Source organism: Schistocerca cancellata, chromosome 5 (genome assembly GCF_023864275.1).
Source record: "Schistocerca cancellata isolate TAMUIC-IGC-003103 chromosome 5, iqSchCanc2.1, whole genome shotgun sequence".
In the NCBI taxonomy this organism is placed as follows: Eukaryota; Metazoa; Arthropoda; class Insecta; order Orthoptera; family Acrididae; genus Schistocerca; species Schistocerca cancellata.
In genome coordinates this window covers 759,241,688-759,257,914 of record NC_064630.1, presented here as the reverse complement: position 1 = coordinate 759,257,914, position 16,227 = coordinate 759,241,688, and the positions used below count along the sequence as shown (strand labels likewise).

The window sequence follows — 16,227 nt, the reverse complement described above, 5'->3', positions numbered from 1 at the left end:
TCCCCCTAAGGTAAGTCTTTCCACTCCCGGGATTGGAACGACTCCTTACCCTCTCCCTTAAAACCCACATCCTTTCGTCTTTCCCTCTCCTTCCCTCTTTCCTGATGAAGCAACCGTGGGTTGCAAAAGCTTGAATTTTGTGTGTTTGTTTGTGTTTGTTAGTGTCTCTATCAACATACCAATGCTTTCGTTTGGTAAGTTACATCATCTTTGTTTTTAGATATATTTTTCCCATGTGGAATGTTTCCCTCTATTACATTCATATCATTAATTTGAACCCAACAAGTTTTATATGTTTTATGTGAGTCTACAAGGGTCAAAAAGAACACTTTTATTTGCCCAGAGTTCTTCCAGACTACAAACTACTATAAATAATGACACTCGTACATACTAAGGAAAAAAATATTGCAAGGAATTAGAATACAGAATAAAGTACTCAAGTGTCATGAACACCTGGAATTTACAATTGGATAAAGAGCAGAAAAAAGAAAAAGAAATTGGTCCTCACGATCTTTTAGATATTGAAAGAGCTAACTCCAACATTGATTGAAATATTCACGTTTTATAATTAAAGTAAAATGAAAAAAAATAAGGAACAGCTAAATAATAAGGAAAAGGGTATTCACAGTTATTAAAAGAACAAGGTGTACTGCTGAAATATGGATTGTTGTTATTTGTGATATAAACATACATAACGATGGAATATAAAATATCATGTGTTCGATCTGAGGGGGAGAATATGTAGTGCTTTGAGAATTTCCGTGTAAATTCTAGAACCACTTAGCCTTCCTCCATCTCGAACCCATGATATTTTAAATAGAAGTGTGAGAGAGATGAATCCGACCTACTGCGCATTGCATGTTTGTGTGCACAGGTCTAAAAACAGTCACGAGCAAAATGAGGACATGGTGGCCGAACAGCGGCCAACAAGTACCTGCTGTACAATCCATAGAGTTTCAGTGTATGTGTAGAGAAGAGCCTGTGCTAGTCTTTGCTGGTTTAGTGTCTGTGATGAGTGTTAAGAACAAATGAAGAAATGAGATTAGACTTTTAAGTAATTCATGTGTTGGACTTGCTAGAAGCAAGACATGTTCATATTTTCTGGTGGTTATTAAACCAACCCTGTTGTAAGTGTATCCTAATAGAGTCTAATGTTTGACGACTTGGTTGACTCGCATGAGTTTGAATATTTATACGAAGTCAATTTGTTTTTTGTGGAAGTTGAAATATACCACGACTGGGCTAAAAATCTTCTTCGAGCACCAATTATTTATTTCAAGAGTAGAGAGAGAATCTGAAAAATTTCCTTAATCAGCATTATTCTACAGAGAAGTTTTTGGAGATTGACGTGGCCAGCTATCCAGAGAAGATCGGCTGTGCATACCAAGTAAGTCAACCTATGGGAGAGAGGTGGGAAGTTTGCAAACCAGCTCCACATCACTTCTTGCCACCTAAAGCGTCTGAATTTGCCATAGAGACTTATGCAGTACCCCACTGCTATTATTGACAAGCAATTCTCCGGGCATTATCCTTCTCTCACCCTGTCTCTAATACAATTCCCACTGCCGAAAAACTCAGAAATGCCCTCTTTGTCACCCAGTACCATCCAGGAGTTTAATGCCACAATACTTTATCTCAACAAGGCTATGAATTTCTCTAGTCAAGCCTACAGATCCTCCCCTACTGACATTCTTCCCATCTAACCAATTGTCAGACTCCCAACGTCTTAGCATCCTAGTCAAACATTACGACATTCATAAACCATTATTAGTACTGCACTATTCCTACTCATGCAGTCGTCCCTACTGTAAAATCTGCCCCATGCACTCACACATTACCACCTGCTCCAGTCCCACCACTTATAAATCATACAATATCAAAGGCAGAGCAACTTGCAAAGCAACATGTGTTGTTTACCATTTAATTTGGTCCATTACACAGAATTTTATGCAAGTCTGAGCATCACTAAACTGGCTAAACACATAAATGGGCACAGAACTGTCAGCTTCAGAGGCAACCAGTATCCAGCTGCTGAGTGTGCTCTACAGCATGACTCTGGGAACCAGAGTGCTTGCTACACTGTGCTACACAAGCTACTTAGGTTTCCCAGCCAACACCAGTTTTCCTGATCTCCAGAGGTAAGAACCTGCCCAGCAACACATCTTAGCATACCAACATATTTCTGGACTTAATGTCCATTAACTCACCTGCTCTCTCTTATTTCACAATGTACTCTACTTTACACTAGATAATTTTTGGTATGTTACAGATATACACATGTACATTCTTCTTGTAATGTGGTGCTCCACAGCTGTAATATGTTCCATGAAAGTCAAATTTTTATAGCTACATTAACAGCTGTTGTCAAAAACTTTATTAAAGTGCTTATGTAATGTGTAAATTTTCAACAGGAGCTGTTGATATAGCTACAGAAACATCTATTTCACGAGAAATATACACTGTATGACAAAAAAAGTGAAGCACTCAAGAGACATGGTCAGATGTCAATTTAAGTTCATACACATACACACCGTTGACGAGTATGCAAATGATTAGAGACCCAAATCTCTGTCACAGGAAGAACAGGCACCAGAGGTCATCAATGTTGTTCATGTTTAGTATTGTCACCAGATCTGGTATGGTAAGTTACACACTGAAGTGTCAAAGAAACTGGTATAAGCATGGATATTCAAATACAGACATATGTAAACAGACATAATACGGTGCTGTGGTCGGCAATGGCTATGTAAGACAACAAGTGTCTGGTGCAGTTGCTAGATTGGTTACTGCTGCTACAATAACAGGTTATTAAGATTTAAGTGAGTTTGTATGTGGTGTTATAGTCAGTGCACGAGTGATGGTACACAGCATCTCAGAGGTAGCAATGAAGTGGGGATTTTCCCATACAACCATTTCAAGAGTGTACGGTGAATATCAGGAATCCAGTAAAACATCAACTCTCCAACATCACTGTGGCCAGAAGAAGATCCTGCAAGAACAGGACCAATGATGACTTAAGGGAATTTTTCATGATGACTTAAGGGAATTTTTCAACATGACGGAAGTGCAGCCCTTCCACAGATTGCTACAGATTTCAATGCTGGGGCAACAACAAGTGTCAGTGTGTGAACCATTCAATGAAACACTATCAAAATGGGATTTCAGAGCTGAAGGCCCGTTCGTGTACCCTTGATGATTGCATGACACAGAGCTTTACGCCTCACCTGCACCCGTCAACACCAACATTGGACTGTTGATGACTGGAAACATGTTTCCTTGTCAGACAAGTCTCATTTCAAATTGTATTGAGTGGATGGATGTGTATGAGTATGGAGACAACCTCATGAAGCCATGGACCCTGCATGTCGGAAGGAGATTGTTCATGCTGGTGGAGGCTCTGTAATGGTGTGGAGTATGTGCAGTTGGAGTGATATGGGACCCCCGATATGTCTAGATACAACTCTGACAGGTGACACATATGTAAGCATCCTGCCTGATGACTTGCATCCATGTATGTCTATTGTACATTCCGACACACTTGGGCAATTCCAGCAGGACAATGTGATACTCCATGCATCCAGAATAGCTGCAGAGTTGCTCTGGGGACACTTTTCTGAATTTAAACACTTCCTCTGGCTCCCAAAACCCTCAGACATGAACATTATTGAGCTTATCTGGGATGCCTTGCAACATGCTGTTCCGAAGAGATCTTCACCCTCTTGCACACTTACAGATTTATGGACAGCCCTGCAGGATTCAAGGTGCCAATTCCCTCCAGCATTACCCTCCAGAATTACTTCAGACATTAGTCAAGTCCATGCTATGTCATGTTGTGGCACTTCTGCATGCTCGCAGGGTACCAGTTTCTTTGGTTTGTCAATGTAGAATGGGCGTGACCAGCATCACAAGTCAAGTGAGGTCTGCGAAGGACACAGAGATGCCAGGTACTCATGTGAGACAGTGTTGTCACCACCTGACACGGTTTAACAGGAACCTCTTTGAGGATCTCTATTTGGCCAGATAGTTAAATTGTGCAATATCCAGATTTGTTGGGTCTGGTGTCAGGCTGCATAGGGAGCTAAGGGCAGGCACACTCGTCACCAAGCTTCTGGTTGACCTTGTCGGAATACCACAAGGTAGGTTCCGCATATCATGCACCGAGCATATTGTAGCCCCTTCAGATAAGCACATGCCATCTGAGAACAAGCAATGGACTTCCTGTAACATTCTGTGTCATTCTGCACCAATGGTTGGAGACTAAAGGTAGTTGAGCTACAGAATTACCAGCCCAAAAGTAGTCTGCTGTTAACACCGCAACTTGAACAGCTGCAGTTGGAGTGGCGCCATGACCAGGAAGCATGGACTGTTGACTAATGGCGTCACACTGTTCTGCAATGAATTGCATTTCAGCTCTACACCTCATGACTGTCGTTACAAGTATGACGGCAATCCTGGGCGAGGACCCATTCTTCTGGAGAGGCATGGCAGTGTTACTCCCAGTGTCATGGTGTGAGGAGTCATCAGATATGACTTCAAGTTACAGCTGGCAGTGATCAAGGGCACGACAGTAGGTCACAGACATCCAGCCTCATCACGTCTTACCTCTCACGCAACAGTATCTTGGTGTTGTATTTCAACATAACAGTGCTCACCACCATAGGCCACAAGTCTCTACAACCTGTCTGTGTGATGTTGAGATACTCCTGCGGCCAGTGACATTTCCAGATCTGTGGGATGTTTCCAGAATGAATTTTTCACTCCGATGAGCAACATGTCCACAATATCCTTTCTTCCTGTAGTGCTAGTCCTGTGAGTTTCGCAGAACTTATATGAAGTTTGGATTGTAGGAGATGAGGTACTGCCAGAAGTAAAGCTGAGAGAATAGGTCACTAGTCATGCTCAGGTATCTCAATCAAATGAGCACTTACCTGCAAAAGACGAAGGTTCTGAGTTCGAGTCTCAGTCCGGCACATAGTTTTAATCTGCTGGGAAATTTCATATTGGCATACACATTGCAGCAGAGTGAAAATTTCGTTCTGGAAACAATCTTCACCATCAAGTGTATTGTAAAGATCCCAAAAAATGCCAACTGGTGATATTTTATTATTTAAGGCTTGAAACATTTGATGAGAAGATGTGTAAATAGCATTCTCAGTAGAGCAACCCTTCTGGACTCCACTACTGAGAGTATTACGACTGTTGTGATTTACATTCCCTGTCTAAACTCTTGGATGTAAATAAGTTTTCTCCATTAAGTTCTCTATACTTGCACATGCAAACTCTGCAAGGAAAACAGCTACAATGCAAAGTACAGAAAGCCACATAAACCACATCACGTCTTAACAATCCATACACAAAATTTAATAATGGAAAATCCAAAATGGAATGTAACAACACTGTGAAAAGGATTGTTGCTACTCACCATACAGCCGAGGTGCAGAGTCACAGACACATACACACACACACACACACACACACACACACACACACACACACTCATGCACATGCAGATCATCTTAGTCTCTGGCTGCTGAGGCCACACTGTGAGCAGGAGCGCATGATGGGGGATGCAGCTGTGTGGTGGGGGTAAGGAGCAGGCAGGAGCATGCTGGAGCAGGGAGGGGAGGGCTAGTAGGTTAGGGGTGGGGGACACTAAAGTGCTGTTTGAGGGAGCATACAGGGACAAGGTAAGGAGAGGGTCAGGCAGATAGTTGCAGTCGTGAGGTTAGATGGAGGACGGGGAAAAAGGAGAGGTAGAAAGATCCATCCCACTCCAGTGCCCATAGCCATACCACGGATTTGTTTGTAGGAAATGCCTTCAAAGGAGAAGTAATCGTGTGTGAGGGTATAGTTGGTCATGGTCATGACCAACTATATCCACACCCATAATTATTTCTCCTTTGAAGCCATTAACTAAAAAAAAAAAAAAAAAAAAAAAAAAACAGGATATGGCTATGACACCATCCTATGCCAACCTATTCATGGGTTGCCAAAAGGAAACCTTCCAAAACAACTATAGAGTCCCAAACCTCTCACCTTGTTCAGATTCACTGATGACATCTTCATGATCTGGATAAATGGTGAGGACATCCTATCCACATTCCTCCAGAACCTCAGCACATTCTCCCCCATTCGCTTCACCTTGGGTGTCACATCTATAGTGACAAGCAGTTCCTTTCACAATACACCTGGGGTCTCACTGAGGCCTTCACAAACTACAATTACTCTCCCATCCTTGTACAAAAACAGATCATCTGTACCTTACCTCTCCTGTCACTCACCGCCTCCCAAAGTCCCACTGACCAGCCACAGACGAGCATTCCTCTTGTGTCTCAGTACCACCCAGAGCTGGAGCAACTGAATCACATTCTCTCCAACAGTTTCAACTACCACTCACCATGCTCTGAATTGAAGAATGTCCTACCCACTATGCTTTCCACCCCTTCCACAGTAGTATTCCATCACCCTCTGAACCTACACAATATCCTCACCGATCCCTACACTAGTCCTGCTCCCAATGCCTTGCCTCATGGTCCACATCCCCATAATAGACCTAGATGCAAGTCCTGTCCCATACATCCACCCACAACCACCTACTCCAGCCCAATCACAAGCATCACCTATCCCATCAAAGGCAGGGCTACCTGTGCAACTAGTCTCGTGATCTACAAGCTAAGCTGCAACCACTGTGCTGCTTTCTATGTAGACATGACAACCAACAAGCTGTCTGCACACATGAATTGCCGCCAACAAACTGTGGCCAAGAAACAACTGGACCATCCCATTGCTGAGCGTGCCACCCAAAACAACATTCTTCATTTCAATAACTGCTTCACAGCCTGTGCCGTCTGGATCCTTCCCACCAACACCAGCTTTTCTGAATTGTGCAGGTGGGAACTCTCCCTGCAGTATATCCAATGTTACTGTAACACTCCTGGCCTCAACCTTCATTAGTCTTTGTCCTTACCTCCTTATCTTCTAGTCCCTTCCCTGTTCCCATTCCAGCACTACACAGTCCTCTATTCAACCAACGCACCCACACTCTTTTTACCTCTCTCCTTTTTTGCTAACCCCCCTCCACCCTCCATCTAACCTCCCAACTGCAACTAGCTTCCTGACCCTCTCTCCACCTTGTCCCTCTAAGCTCCCACAAGCAGCATTTTTCCATACCACATTCCTACCCTGCTATCCCTCCCCCTCTCTGCTCCAGCCTCCTCCTTAACCCCACACCCAGTTGCATCTCCCATCACGCACTGCTGCTCACAGTGTGGCCTCAGCAGTCAGAGACTGCAGTCGTGTACACGTGTGTGTGTGTGTGTGTGTGTGTGTGTGTGTGTGTGTGTTTTCTAACTCTGATGAAGGCCTTGTTGGCCGAAAGTTCATTTTCTAACAGTCTCTTCATTGTGTCTGTCTGCAACTCAGCATCTCCGCTGTATGGTGAGTAGCAACTATCCCTTCCATAATATTTTTACATACACAAAATCTGTTTTCTAATCTGTGAATATTTTACTTAAAAACAAATTCTATACGTTGAAATACTAAAAAGTATTTCTCCCAGTATTTAATAGAAATAAAATAAAAACCCACTAATAATTCTGTAGCTTCAGCACAACATTTCTGAGTAGACAAGAAGAAAAAAATTATGTTTGCTCAAAGCAAATCCTATCCAAAAACAAATTTACTTGTAAGTAAAGATGTACTCAGAGTGCATCAACCTACAGATGAACATTGAATTTCATTAATGAAAGTAATGTGCAGGAGGTCTGAATGTTACTAAATAATAATAAGATACTGGCACAAATTAAAGACAGAAGAACAGAAAAAATCATGGAATGCAATCTCAGGAAAGATCGGTTTTGAGTTCTAGAGAGCCTTAGGAACACATGAAGCAATTCTGATCCTATGACTTATCTTAGAAGATTGGTGTAAGCATGACTGCACAGACATGTTCATACCACAGGCCACGAACCCCTTGCCATAGCTTAGTAAGGGCATCAAGAGACAAAAAAAATACATAATTGATTCGCCCCATTCATTTCACAAACATTCACTTTATTTAAGAAATAAAATAAATACAGTTATACCTATGAATTCTAAATACATCTATGATCTAAGTCGATATGTCCTCTCCTTCCCAGGAAGGGATTAAAAAAAAAAAAACATTCACTCAAATGATTGTTGAGTGGCTGGCCACCATCAGACAAATGGTCACAAGACTGCACATCCTTGGGTTGAAGAAAGGTTATCTTACATTCCTAGCATTTACAGGTTGACAGAAAGCTTTTGGTAATGTTAATTGGAACACACTGTTTGAAATTCTGAAGGCAACACAAATATAAATACCAAGTAAATGCTTATCTAGAATTTGTACAGAAGCCAGGTTGCAGGATTAAGAGTTACAGGACACAAAAGGGATGCAACACCTGAGAAGGAAGTGAGACAGAGTTATAGTCAATCATTTTATCTGTACATTGCGCAAACTGTGAAGAACCAAGGAGAAATTTGGAATAGACATTAAACTTTACAGAGAAGAAACAAAAACTTTGAGATTTGCCAGTAATGATATAAACCTATCAGAGACAAAAAAGACTCAGACAATCAGTAGATGGAATGAATTTCTTCTCAAAAAGAAGTAAAGCAGAATATCAGTCAAAGTAAAACAATGGTAGTACATTGTAATTAAATTAAATACAGCAATGCTGATTGAATTAGATTAGCAAAAAAGAATTAAAAATAGCAGATGACTTTTTCCAGCTGGGCTGCACAATACCTAGGATTAGCCAAAGTAGAGTGAGTGTAAAATGGAAATTGGCAACAGCAAAAAAAGTTTCCCTGAAAGAGAAAAAATTTATTATCATAGAATATAAATTTATGTGTTAGGAAATCTTTTCTGAAGGTATTTGTCTGGAATGTAGTCCTATACAGAAATTAAACGTGAATAATACACAGTTCAGACAAGAAGAGAATAAAAGCTTTTGTAATGTGGTACTACAGCAGAATGTCGAAGACAGTAATTCCCTGCTTTATTTTCATCTTCTTATGTCTTAACTAGATGATAAATAACAGCATCATCCAAAAACATTTTTATTATTTGTCTTTATTCATTTGAGCGTCATCTAACAATGATGGGGGAATTGTCAAGCTATAATAAACAACACAAAGAATACATAAAATGGTTTTAGAGGATAGCACAGGTTGATGACCATGATCTTCATTAAGTAACCATTCCACCATTTGCCTAAGCAACTTAGGAAAACCCAAATCAGGATGGCCAGACAGAGCAACTCCATCCTCCTCTATATGAGGTCAGTGTCTTAACAGCTCCACTGCTTCATTCAGATGGTCCGAATTTTACAGTGTTTCTTCATTTACACACAAAATGTATCAGGTGAACTGCAGTATAAAACATAGTTTTGTTCTTTATGACTGCACATACTAATGGCCCTCACATTAACTCCAGTCTGTTCAGAAAGCTGACTCCACACCTGCACACATTCAACCGTGCTCCACAGTTCATCTGAAAAATTGAGTCAGCATCCACCATATGATGAGTGAGATGCCGCTGTTCCTCTCATACCAAGTGCTTCTAGCTTGTTTAGTAGTGTTTTATGGTCAACATCATCAAAAGCCTCAGACAAATCTAAGAGTATGCCCATAACACAGTCAGCCTCATCAAGAGCTTCGAGTACCACTTTTGTAAACTCTGTAATGGCCAGTATTGTATGTTTCTCACTTCAGAAAACAAACTGTGCTTCATTAAAAATACTATTTTTTCATGTACCTTATTACTCTCTCTTTCACAATCGAATCAGTCATCTTTGAGAATGAAGACAGTTTTGAAACTGGCCTATAACTTTCAATGATTTCAGCATTACCATTCTCTGCTACAGTCACTACTCATTTATGCTTTACCTACTCAGGAAAAAGACCTGAACTGACAGACTAATGCATTATATTTGTTATTGGGGCTCATATGCTATCTGTGTATGCCTTTCAGAACAGAGACAGAAACCTCATCTATGCCTTTTGACATCTTATTTTTTAACTGTTGTACTGTCTTGCTGACTTCAAGCTTTGTTGTTGGAAACATCATAACTATGCTTGCTGAGTAAATCATTGTGGCTGCTACATTAATTTTGGGAAGATTTTGCTGTAGATTCTCTGCAATCCAAACTAATAGTAATTTACAAAATTAGCTAATTCCTGAGGCATTTCTATTATTCTACCCCTACTTTTCATTCATATGTTTTTATACTTGCATCTGTCTTTTCCAGTTTCATGTTTTATAAAATCCCACACTACTCTGCATTTATTTTCAGCATTATATATTATTTCATTACTGAATGATTTTTTTGCAGCAAGTAGAACCATCCTGTATCTTTGTTTACACCTGTGATAGTAATCTAGGAACTAAGGATTAGTGTACTGCTTTTGTAAAGAACTGAAAAATTTAAGTGCCTCGGAGGACTTTATAATACCAGCAGCTATCCATCTATTTTCCCTAGCTACTGCTGCAGAACTTTTGGAAATGTCTCTTCAAAAATTAATTGTAACAATGTGCAGAACTTAGAGAACTTAACAGCTAATTTTTTTCCTTTTACACTTCACCATAGGTTTGATTTGCCAATACCCTGTAAAAAGTACATATTTTTCATTCTGAGAAGTTCAATGCAGTTTTTCAGCTATCTTTAGCTTTATTATCTTACAGCAATGATCCAAAATGCCATAATGTCTTTTAAATACTTTACAACTTTCCCTGTCAGTATCTGTAAGTACATGGTCTAAAAAGAATCTAAGAGGGCTATGCATGTCATATGACCAAAATCACTTCTTTATACAGGGCTATTACAAATGATTGAAGCGATTTCATAAATTCACTGTAGCTCCATTCATTGACATATGGTCACGACACATTACAGATACGTAGAAAAACTCGTAAAGTTTTGTTCGGCTGAAGCCGCACTTCAGGTTTCTGCTGTCAGAGCGCTCGAGAGCGCAGTGAGACAAAATGGCGATAGGAGCCGAGAAATCGTATGTCGTGCTTGAAATGCACTCACATCAGTCAGTCATAACAGTGCAACGACACTTCAGGGCGAAGTTCAACAAAGATCCACCAACTGCTACCTCCATTCGGCGATGGTATGCGCAGTTTAAAGCTTCTGGATGCCTCTGTAAGGGGAAATCAACGGGTCGGCCTGCAGTGAGCGAAGAAACGGTTGAACGCGTGCGGGCAAGTTTCACGCGTAGCCAGCGGAAAATTGGCTCATGCCAGAACTGGAGACCAACAGCGCCGACTTCATCTTTCAACAGGATGGTGCTCCACCGCACTTCCATCATGATGTTCGGCATTTCTTAAACAGGAGATTGGAAAACTGATGGATCGGTCATGGTGGAGATCATGATCAGCAATTCATGTCATGGCCTCCACGCTCTCCCGACTTAACCCCATGCGATTTCTTTCTGTGGGGTTAGGTGAAAGATTCAGTGTTTAAACCTCCTCTACCAAGAAATGTGCCAGAACTGCGGGCTCACATCAATGATGCTTTCGAACTCATTGATGGGGACATGCTGCGCCAAGTGTAGGAGGAACTTGATTATCGGATTGATGTCTGCCAAATCACTAAAGGGGCACATATCGAACATTTGTGAATGCCTAAAAAAACTTTTTGAGTTTTTGTATGTGTGTGCAAAGCATTGTGAAAATATCTCAAATAATAAAGTTATTGTAGAGCTGTGAAATCGCTTCAATCATTTGTAATAACCCTGTATAAATAAAAATGTAAATGTTGATTTGCTTAGTATCATACACCTGCAAAAGTTCCTCATTGACTGCTTCCAAATCAAGAGAGTGAGTCAAGGAGATGGACAGAGGGGTGGAAGAAATGGACACAGAAAGCAGAAAGGAGGAGACAGATAGATAGATAGAGAGAGAGAGAGAGAGAGAGAGAGAGAGAGAGAGAGGGACAGAGAGAGAGGGAGAGGGAGGGGAGGCAAGAGAAGATGGAGGGGGGGGGGGGGGACATAGACATAGAAAGTGAAGTGGAGGTGATGGATAGAGATCTGGGAGGAAGGGGGCGGGGAGAAGATGGACAGAGCAAGGGTGGAGGAAAAGATGGAAAGAGAGGGGGGAGGGGGAGAAGATGGATAGGGAGGGGGGGAGAAGCTGAATGGACAGACAGAGGGGGGAGGAGGAGGACATGGACAAAGAGGGGGGAAGGAGGAAATTAAGACATATATCCAGTACCCATACATATTACAAACAAGTGCTTTCTCTTTTCTTTCTTTTCTGTTTAATCAGACTGAGCCACAGCAACACATGGCCCGGAGCAGCATAGTATAAAATAAGAACAGCAGAGTGTCAAAAGTGTTTTATTGTGGAACCCCAGATAAAATTTTGGTTTCAGAAGATGACTTTTCATAAAATACTATGAACCACGAGGACTTTTCTGGTAAGAAATAACAGATCTAATAGCATAGCTGAGGTGATACTCTCCAGGCCCACAATTTAATCTGAAGCTGCTTTTGAGGAATTTTATAGGAACCCTTTTGGAAATCTTGAAATGTGGACTGAACATGAGAGCCCCTGTCGGAACCTCATTATTTTATGAGAATAAAGAGCCAGTTGTGTTCCATAAGAATGATATTTTTTGATTCTGTGCTGGTCATGTGTCAACAGATAATTTTCTTTGAGGTATTTTATGATGCTGGAACACAGTACACACTTCAAAATGCAAACAAATCACTGTTTATGTGTCTATAATGCAGCAGAACACTTATATTTCCTTTCTCTCGTATTAGTGTGACCTGTACAACTTTCCTGTTCTTTTGTGTGTGTGTGTGTGTGTGTGTGTGTGTGTGTGTGTGTGTGTGTGTGTGTGTGAAAGAGAGAGAGAGAAGAAATGAAGGTATTTCATTGACATACTCTTTTTTTTTTTTTTAAAAAAAAAAAAAAAGAACCATGAACCTTACTGCTGATGGGGAGACTTGCACGCCCCAGCAATACAGATACAAGTACCATAGGTACAACCACAATGGAGGGGTATCTGTTGAGAGGCCACACAAACTTGTGGTTCCAGAAGATGGACAGCAGCCTTTTCAGTAGTTACAGAGGCAACAATCTACATCTACATCTACATCCATACTCTGCAAGCCACCTGACGGTGTGTGGCGGAGGGTACCTTGAGTACCTCTATCAGTTCTCCCTTCTATTCCAGTCTCGTATTGTTCGTGGAAAGAAGGACTGTCGGTACGCCTCTGTGTGGGCTCTAATCTCTCTGATTTTATCCTCATGGTCTCTTCACGAGATATACGTAGGAGGGAGCAATATACTGCTTGACTCTTCGGTGAAGGTATGTTCTCGAAACTTTGACAAAAGCCCGTACCGAGCTACTGAGCATCTCTCCTGCAGAGTCTTCCACTGGAGTTTATCTATCATCTCCGTAACGCTTTCGCGATTACTAAATGATCCTGTAACGAAGCGCGCTGCTCTCCGTTGGATCTTCTCTATATCTTCTATCAACCCTATCTGGTACGGATCCCACACTGCTGAGCAGTATTCAAGCAGTGGGCGAACAAACGTACTGTAACCTACTTCCTTTGTTTTCGGATTGCATTTCCTTAGGATTCTTCCAATGAATCTCAGTCTGGCATCTGCTTTACCAACGATCAACATTATATGATCATTCCATTTTAAATCACTCCTAATGCGTACTCCCAGATAATTTATGGTATTAACTGCTTCCAGTTGCTGACCTGCTATTTTGTAGCTAAATGATAAAGGATGACTGATTGATCTGGCCTTATAACAGCAACCAAAACTGCGTTGCTGTGCTGGTATGGTGAATGGCTGAAAGCAAGGGGAAGGTTACAGCCATAATTTTTCCCAAGGGCATGCAGCTTTACTGTATGGTTAAATGATTATGGCATCCTCTTGAGTAAAATATTCAGGAGGTAAAATAGTCCCCCATTCGAATCTCCAGGCAGGGACTACTCAGGAGAATGTCGTTATCAGGAGAAACAGAACTGGCATTCTATGCACTGGAGCATGGAATATCAGATCCCTTAATCGGATAAACATGGAAAAGTATAGGTTAAATTTAGATATAGTGGCAACTAGAGAAACTTAGTGGTAGGAGTAACAGAACTTCTGGTCAGGTGAATACAGGGTTATAAATATAAAACCAAATAGGAGTAATGCAGGAGTAGTTTTAATAATGAATAAAAAAATAGGAACACATATAAGCTACTACGAACAGCATAGTGAATGCATTATTTTTAGCCAAGATAAACACGAAGCCTACACCTACCACAGTAGTACAAGTTTATATGCCAACTAGCTCCGCAGATGATGAAGAGGTTGAAGGAATGTATGATGAGATAAAAGAAATTATTCAAATAGTTAAGGAAGACAAACATTTCATGGTGATGAGGGACTGGAATTCGATAGTAGGAAAAGGAAGAGAAGGAAAAGCAGTAGGTGAATATGAACTGGGGATAAGGAATGGAAGAGGACGCCACCTGGCAGAATTTTGCACTTAATCATCATTAACACTTGGATTAAGAACCATGAAAGAAGGCAGTATATATGGAAGAGACCTGGAGGCACCCGAAGGTTACAGATTGATTACCGTATTTACTCGAATCTAAGCCGTACTTTTTTTCCGGTTTTTGTAATCCAAAAAACCGCCTGTGGCTTAGAATCGAGTGCAAAGTAAGCGGAAATTATGAAAAATGTTGGTAGGTACCGCCACAACTAACTTCTGCCGTCGAATATATGTAGCGCTACACAGGCATGCTTTGCAGGCACAAAGATAAATACTGGCGCCAAAACCTCTGCGTCAGTAAATAAATTAAAAAAAAAAAAGGGGGGGAAGACGAGCTTTTTTCTCCGCCCCGAGTTTCGACCACTGCATTTTCATACGTTATCCAATGCAGTAAATACAAACTCCGTATTGTTCATCTTCGAATGTAGCAGCATTTCAATGTACTATGAAAATCCGACTTGCAAGACTGTTTGGGATGTTTGTCAATATGGCCAACTCTACGTTCTGAATTTTTTTCCTACCTGTGAGAAGAGATGGTTGCTTATAGGAACTTTTATGAATTGTGAATCATATGCAGTATTCTCTTCACCATAAGAATAATGCGAATATAAACATTTTGCCATGTATTCTTTTGTGTTTGCTGCTATCTCCTTTAAAACCTGTCTGCCTAATAAACTACGAAACTAGAGTAAGACACCAGCAAATGCGGAAGAATATACATATCATGTCATGTTTATATTCGTATTATTCTTATGCCTAATAGTAATACAGTCAGAAACGGAGCACGGCAATTGATAGATTTTTAAATCTAAGATGACTCTAATTTCTGTGCAGAATGTAATGTACTAAAGAGGCGCTTGCAAAGATTTTCAAACGGAGTAAAAGTTTCACTAAACTCTCGTTCAGAACATCTTCTATCATAAGCATTCTATTATTTGGTTCTTGTTGATCATTATCAAAGAAAGCAGCAGTGTAAGTAAAAACAAATAGCAGTCTCTTGCCATTGTTTTGCTAATTAGACGATACCTCTCTCTTTTTTTTTTTTTTTTTTTTTTTTTTGATTGTAAGCGGCGGTAGGGTGCACAAAAGCAAGCCATGCCGCGGGCGGCGACAGGCCGTAAACACGCACTATCAGAATGCGACAAACAATGCATGACACAGTACAGTAATGCATTTTTAGCTTAGAGTGATGTAAAGACCTATAACAAAGAGAACGGCACTTATCATATCAAAGAAAAATAAGCAATCAATTCAAACCAGACGAAGCACATGAAAAAGGAAGGGTACCGGTACCCGTATAAATACGGACAGAGTGCCTGATGCATAGCAATGGCTACCTGGTATAGCGTAACTGCTAAGCTTACGACTCGAACCAAACTACTGTAGCTGTATCGTCATTCATTCGACCTAAATTGCATCTCATATTACAATGGACCAACTTTGTTTCAATTTGGAGGTGCGGCCTAAAACTTTTCTCTCCCCTTGAATTTCGAGTCTCAAATTTCAGGTGCGGCTTAGATTCGGGAAAATTTTTTTTCCTTGATTTCGAGTCTCGTTTTTAAGGTGCGGCTTAGTTTCGAGTGCAGCTTAAATTCGAGTAAATATGGTATATAATTGTAAGACAGGGATTTAGGAACCAGATTGTAAATTGTAAGACATGAACTGCAGATTAAAACAGAAAAAA

General features: G+C 40.7%; 1 protein-coding gene across 4 annotated transcripts in view; it reads right to left on the bottom strand.

Annotated features, from left to right (window-relative positions):
- LOC126187665 (peroxisomal acyl-coenzyme A oxidase 3-like) overlaps positions 1-16,227 on the bottom strand; it is a 319,748-nt gene that overhangs the window by 270,530 nt on the left and 32,991 nt on the right. For 2 of the 4 annotated variants that reach the window (XM_049928891.1, XM_049928894.1), the window contains exon 2: positions 2,532-2,653. The exons of the other annotated variants lie outside the window; for them this stretch is intronic. The gene's annotated coding sequence lies outside the window, so the exon portion shown is untranslated. The remainder of the gene's footprint in view (positions 1-2,531; positions 2,654-16,227) is intronic. 4 annotated transcript variants of the gene reach the window in all.